Here is a 7,859-nt window from a genome sequence, read left to right as displayed (position 1 = left end):
TCCTGCGCCTGCTGTGGTTATTTATTCAAAAGAAGGCTCTGGCTGGGTGGGTGGTCTCAACTGTGGGGTAAGCCCCTATTGGACGAATCATTTGGCCACAGCCTGAAGGCCAATTAGCAGTCCATAGTCAAAGGGGCTGTTCACCGTTTAGATAACTTAATACATATATAGAATGCCCTATTCTTTGTAGGGATGCACTGAATCCAGGATTCAGTTCGGGACTCGACCGAACCTAATCCAAATCCTAATTTGCATATGTAAATTAGGGGCAGGGAGGGAATTCGCATGACTTTATTACAAAACAAGGAAGTAAAGAATGTTTCACCTTTCCACCCCTAATTTACATACGCAAACTAGGATTCGTTTCAATGCGAAGGATTCGGTGGTTCAGTCGAATCCAAAATAGCGGATTTGGTGCATCCTTAATTCTTAGCAACTTTTCCATTTGTGGTCATTTTTATTTTGTGTATTTTTTTTACATTTGATGTTTTAATTGTAATTATTTCTGCCTCTTTCTAGCTAGCTTTACTGTTGTTGTTACTTTATCTTACTATTCAGGCCCTCTCTTGTTTATCTTTTAGTCTCTAATTCAAACTACTGCCTGGTTGCTAAGGTAAACCCCAACAGCCAAAAAGCTGCTGAAGTTTCAGACCGGAGTGCTGCTGAACTTGAAAATCACCTTGTCTTCTTCCTCCTTTGATCTGGGCTGGGGGGAAGTCAGGGGGCAGCAGGAATTGGGTCCAGGGTTTGGGATTTTTTTCAGGTGTCCCTCTGGTCCAGTCAGATGGTGATGAGAACGAAGGGTTGTGCTTTTGCACCTCTTAGGTCCCCAACAAGTGCAAAAGCAACAAGTGACTCCTTATAAAATAAGTGTTTACAATCCCTTTAATGCCTGGATTTGCAGCAAGGCCATAAATGACTGGTCCAAGGGTGGCAAATTCATAGGGTCAGCAGATTACACTCTAAAATGAGCTTTTTTTTTTTCATGTTAGACCACAAAGGGTACTTGAACACAAAAGATTCTGAAACTGTTCTTTATTGAAATCCTAAAAGCAGAGTGTAATCAAGGAAAGGGAAGCCCTACAACAAGCGTATTCTACATTCATACCTTTAAATCCAGATAAATGGCCATGAAGTTCCCCCACTTTAGTAGTCATGACCAGGACCAGACTGGCAATCAGTGCGTTCTGGCAAATGCCAGAGGGCTGCTGTAAGATGCCATAGACAGTCACTATTCATTGGGCTGGTTGGAGCTGGTTAGGCCTCTGTGTACCTGAAATGCCGGGGGCCTATTTTGATTTTCAGTCCAGACCTGTTTATGGCCCTATAGACTAAACAGACCAATGGAATGTTTGCATATGCTTTGCTCTAGTCTATACAATACATGTTAATACTTCTGAGTTAAAGGAAGTTCCCACGGATTTATTGTCTCCGGATTGATCTTAATCAAGGGTCCTCGTTTTAGGAAGAGTTCTAAATTTGTAACATTATTCCCATTGTCTGTTTAGCCTTTGTTCCACCAAAACTTCCTCAATGAAGTTAGCATCAATGGCTGCACGGGGTGGGGTTACATGTACAGTAACTGGAGGGAGATTTTCACACAATTCTGTCCGGGTTCCTCCACTCTCCATAGGAAATGATATCTACGAAGGGGAACTTAGAGGTCTCTCCCAGGACTTCAGCAACTTCATTATATCTACCCCCCTACATACATAGCTCTCAGGCATTAAAAAAAGAAAAGTAATAGGTCCCACTCATTTGTCATAATGTGTTGCCATAATAACGCCGTTCCCACATTATTTGCAAGTCAATGGCTCCCACCCACTTTTTAGTGCACACAAGCACTTTTTTTTTTTTTGAAGGCTCTATCTCTTTAAATTTGTTCCAGGTAACACTGTAACGTGAAAGCACCTCTGAACTCTGCACTTCCAATATTTGCCGCCTCCCCAATTACACATATCGCTTATTACTTTATAATATGTGAGTCATGGAGTTGCTATTCTAATGTCCTATAATTTGATAACCTCTGATTCAGCTGTAAGACTAAGATTTGTCCCGTTACAAAATATAGTCACTTGTCACTTTTTCCTAAAGAATTAGAATGATAGTATTTGTATTTCAAGCTGGCTGAGATATTAGCTATGTGTATAACAGAACATTCTGTCCCTGTGGCTGCACAGATCCTATCTGATCCCCATCGTAATCAGCAGTCCTGTCCTGCTTTATGGCTGAGATTCTAGCTATCTGTATAACACAGAAGCCAATGAAATCTATTTCTGGCCAGCTACAAGTAACATCTACTAGCCCCCCATGTGCCACGAGCCTTAGATCATCAGTAATTCTCAGTGCTGGGATAAGGTCACACAAGGTAGAAAATCCTCTGCTGGGGGCATTGTGTCTGACTTTCTTTCCATGCTGTCATCTTATCAGGAAACCTTTTAATGTCTATTTCTAGAAGATGAAAGATCGGTTATAGTTGGGTTAGGTTTGCTGGAAACATTCAGGTCCCCTTAGGGATGGAGGCTTTACAGCTCTTTGCCTGATGCCAGGTTATTCTATGCTCTTCAGATATTATTAGATAAGAGGGACAGACAGTTCCAACGTCACTGGGACAGATATGACTCAGCCATGGATGTAGCCCGCACAGATGTTGTCATTTTAACCCTCCAAAGAGTTTGTGTCAGAAACCAAGGATGTTATCCTGAGTTCCACAAGCTGTTGCTGACGTGCACTTCCCATGATCCTCAGGGAACCACTCTGTTTACAAAACTAATGTGAATTTAGGAATGTGAATCCTAGAAATAACCAGGTAATTAGCAATAACTGGGCATCGAAACCAAGGCAAACAATTGACTGATTTGTGATTCATTGTTTCAAGTCATACAGGGAAAATAGTTATTGGTTGAGGAGATTGACCAATAGAGACAGGGCAACAGAGAAATCTTGCCCAACAGGACAGTCTGGTATACATTCCTCTCTAGTTACATTGCTTCACACTGGTCGATTCTGGTTTATTCTTATTGGTTGGGGCGAAGTGACTGCATTTTCTATGCACAGTGAAGGATTCTTTGGTCCCAGTTAGTTCAGGCAACCCATGTGCCTAAGGCTCCTTGTTACTTGCAGTAGGGCGATGGGTAATGGGTAACATCAGTATGGAGTAATCAATCGTGGTTACATTATGATCATTAGAAAGGTGGGCAAATGTGGTTGTTTAATGAAACCACTGGTATAAACAAGGCTTTTAACATTGGGGTCCAGAGTCAGAGGCTGGGACAAATGTCTTATATACAGAACACGGACACCTAATTCTAGACAATCATAGCTACTTGGCTATAGTCACATGAGCAACTTTCTGATGTAGCTTGTCTCAGTGAGGATCAGCCCTTCTATGAGCTGTAAATTTTAACTGTATTTGCTGATTTTATACCATTGAAAGATTTAGGTTACCTCTACCCCAGATCTTGCACCAGGGTCTTCCCAAATCCTGTTCTGACTCTGAAAAATCCAAAGCCATGCCAATCACAGGATCTGCTTTATTATGAAGAGGACACAATATTATACCGAAGGGCAAACAAAGTAGTAAAGTAGTAACCTCCTACTTGCAGTATGCTGATGAAGAAGAGCAAAAATGGACCATGTCCTGTATTTTGTTGCCCTTTAATGGCACCGGAACATGATGTTGTTCTGGATAGTCTGAACATTGTGTATTTAAGTAGCCCAATAATGTTGTGCTAACGTACCCAAAACAACCCTCTAAAAATCCTGCATTTGCTCCTCGTTCAAAAAGAACCCCCTGAAATCATTCCCAAGTACCACCCATGTTCCTGGCATTTTCCCAAGAGTCCTGTTGCCAGCAATGGAGTGTTATTTTGCCATATTTTATGCCTTTATTTGCTACATGTGCCATGAGCCTTAAAGGAGTTGTTCACCTTTGAGTTATCTTTCAGTATGATGGACAGAGTTACATCCTGAGAGAATTTGCAATTGGAGTTGATTTTGTATTATTCGTGGTTTTTGAGTTATTTAGCTTTTTACTTTGAAGCTCTTCAATTTGCAATTCCTACCTTCTGGTTGCTATGGTCGAACTTACCCTTGAACTTGAATAAGAGACTGGAATATGAATAGGAGAGGACCTATACAGAAAGATGAGTACTAAAAAGTAACAATAACAATATGTTTGTAGCCTTACAGAGCATTTGTTTTTTAGATGGGGTCAGTGACCCCCATTTGAAAGGTGGAAAGAGTCAGAAGAAGAAGGCAAATCATTTAAAAACTATAAAAAAGAAATAACGAAGACCAATGGAAAAGTTGCTCATTCTATAACATATCAAAAGTTATCTTAAAGATGAATCACCTCCTTAATAGTTTTAAAATTAAATATCCTTAAACTGATGCAAACAGATTTGGATAAGTGCTGAGGGGGCGATAGATCTAAACACTAGTGCTGAACTTTCGGGAAAGGAACAGGATTGATTTAAAAAATGATGCCAAACTGCAAAATTTTCCCTCTCTCCAGCCATTCCTGTTTCCGGAAGGTTCATAATAAGCTTTATATAAATATCACTTTCAGGCTGAGACACTAAAGCCTGTCGTGTGTCCGTGTCCTTTTAAAGACGCCTGGCACAGAGCGCTGGCAGTTACAAACCGACCCAGCCCTGATATTTAGAACTGGCGTATGATTTAAATTCTTGGTGTTGGGTCAGAAAGATCAGAATAGCATCTGTCGCCCAGCAAACAATCACAGCGTGTTCCACGTGGAATAAATACACTGTTCCTGATCTCTGCTCTGGAAATCTGAATATTCATTAGTTGATTCCTTTGTAGTTACACCCAGGGAGCATTGGGTGCAAGAGAGACTTTAGTGATTATTCTGGGCGTTGCTCACCCTTTGCCTTGTTCCTGGATGACATTTTATGCCCAGGTAGATTATTATTTGTATATATTTAGAATTAAATGTGCCTATATATAACGATTGGATATAATTATTCCTTCAAGCTTACAGTATGTATGAGCAAAACAGCACTCACACTCATACTCATAGAGATACTTTCATCTCAGCCTGTTTTTATCCCTGATTGATTTAAATGCTCCCCTCATTCACGCTGGGCAGATTTCTATTACTAAATACTGTATATAAATCAAAAGACATGAGCCCTAAATGTTCTATGCCCCTATCTGCTGTCACTGCAACACAATTATTTCCATCTAACCAATGAATCCTACTAATTAAATAACCAGACTGAACAACAAAACTTGAGGAAAATAAAAGGGACCAGAGGTCACAGCTTTATTAAACATATGAAGTCCCCTCCACCAAATGTTGCCCAGTTGACATCATATGTAATTTCTTAAGAGCATCTACCAAGGATGAGCCCAGAGACCTCTACCCTGTTCTAACACATGGTCCATACCACACATTTCTGACTGTATGATCACAGCCTGGCATAACCCCCATTCACTGGTGCTTTATATGTTTTGCCAAATTCTGCTACTTCGAGTTCTGATGTACTGTCAGGAGCTACCTGGGATCGAACTCTGAACTATACACTCACAAACTCCTCATTACTTCATTGAGCCACTGGAGACCTTGGAAACATGATCCTACTGGTATGATTAAAGACCTTATACCTTATACTTTATATGTTTGCTCACCTCCTTCTCCTCCTCCTCCTCTTTGCTCTACCTGGTGTTTGTAATTTGCTTATTAAGGGGCTTTATAAGCCTGTTGCAAATGATACCCTGTTGCTTGATCATTGAAGCTCCCAAGCTAGGTCCAGCGTACCACTTGTTCCTGTGACTCATTGTTCCTGTGACTCCTGATTCCTTCCCTGTTCCTGTCCTTGTCCTGCCTGGTTCTCTGCTTCCATTAACTATTGGATCTCCTGGTATTTGACCCCGGCCTGTCTCTTCGAACATTCTCTGCCTTCAACCTGCCCCTGACCTTGGCCAGTTTACCGGACTCTCCAAGTTTGCCGCCAGTTCTGACCTATTGCCTATTCTTTGGATCACTCTTGCCTGCAGCCTACCACTGACCCGGTAAAAAGACTTCTGTTTTTCTTGCAAATAACCAGTTGTGTAGCCTGCACTTACCTTTAATAAATCTTTCCACGCTACAATATGTTTCCTGTGTATCAGCACCTCAAATACCTGCTGTTTCCATGTTACACAGCACCTAGGCTCTTACCTGTAAACCACTCACCAGTGGCCCAGCCTGACATGTACATTCAGCCACTGCTGCTCATGACCTCTGTTCTCTTAAAGAACTGAACCTGTACAGCTTAAAGGGCATGTAAGGGCAAAAAAATAAAATCCAATTTTTACTTTCTTTAATAAAAAAAAATCAATCTCCAATATACTTTGATTAAAAAATGTGTACTGTTTTTATAATAAACCTGACTGTATGCAATGAAATTCCTCCTTCGTTTTACTTGCTCTGACTGCTGCGGATAGGAAACTTCAGACAGTCCCTAACTGCTCTGCAGAGAAACTGAGCCCCCACCTCACTTCCCAGAACTCGAGCAGCTTTGTTTGTTTCCCTGTAGAGCAGCCGGCGACTGTGTAGAGATTTGTTTCAGTAGACCCAGTGCAGTCTGCCTATTCTGATTATTAATCAGTCTTGCTGTATCAGCTTCTATGGCAGAAATGATTTGACTTGTGCTGTTTTGATAATTTATGACTATCCTTAAACTTAACCTCCCAACTGAAGCCCAGACCACACTGAGCATGTGCACAGTCTTGGTCTTGCAAATATGTTTAGTTAAAAAAGTTACAAGAAAATGTTCAAGTAAGTTTTTATGTTTAGTATACAAAATACAGCATTTCTAGCATTATTCTATTTTAGACTTTAGTTCCCCTTTAAGGGGTCGAGAGGGTGGGAAAAAACACAAAAACAAAAAGTTTATCTGACTCCTCTCCACCTCACGTTTTAAGCTTTAATCTCCTCCCCTCTCATACCTGCCTTGAGTCAAGGGGAGTGGGTCAAAAACTGGGCCGGATTTACATAGTGGGCGACCCTAGGCCCACTACCGTTCGTCGCCCCTGTCCCCTCCAGGGGGACAGGTGCAATGGGGAAATTTAAAAAATTATTGTATCTCCTGTGCCTCCCCAGTGTTTTGAACCAATGTGGGTGTGGTTGGGCAGCATGCCGGCCCCATAAAATCCTGCCGCCCCGGGCCTAGGTGGCCTTTCCACAAATCTGGGCCTGGTTAAAAACAACCAACTAGAGAGACCCCCTCCCACTGGCAGTCAGCAACACCTAGCCCCAAGAACAACAGGCCTCATGGGCCTCCATTTATAGAATTGCAGCCTTCTTTAAACCTATCACAATTCTCTTTTACAAAGTTACTGAATTAAATAACTAGTTTAACTGCTTGCAGTGTCGGACTGGCCCACGGGATGCCAGGAAAAGTCCCAGTGGGCCCAGGTGTCAGTGGGCCCTCATGCTGCTAAACATTTGGCCTATTTCATGTTTATTTCCTATTTCTGTGAGAAAAAGAGGCTAAATAGATGGACTAATGGATTATAGTATGTAAAGAAAAGAGACTAGGACAATAGAGGTTGAGTGCGGAAAGGTAGAATAATAGTACTGAGAGTGGACCCCTGGTCTAAAGTTTTTGGGTGGGCCCCTGGTGTCCCAATCCGACACTGACTGCTTGCATGTGCGTATATTGATAGATGTAGTTATTGGTGTGTAGTATAGTTAGACTGATATATAGATACCATGAATATAAATACGGAGCTCAGGAAGGTACACCTGCAATCATTTGTTTTGTTGGTACCACTGACGTACAATGGGGAACAGATAAGATCTGTGCAGCCACTGGGACAGAATGTTCTGTTATACATATAGCTAGAATCTC

Source organism: Xenopus laevis, chromosome 5L, assembly GCF_017654675.1.
Source record: "Xenopus laevis strain J_2021 chromosome 5L, Xenopus_laevis_v10.1, whole genome shotgun sequence".
Taxonomy (NCBI): Eukaryota; Metazoa; Chordata; class Amphibia; order Anura; family Pipidae; genus Xenopus; species Xenopus laevis.
Note: the sequence above shows the minus strand (reverse complement) of the source record.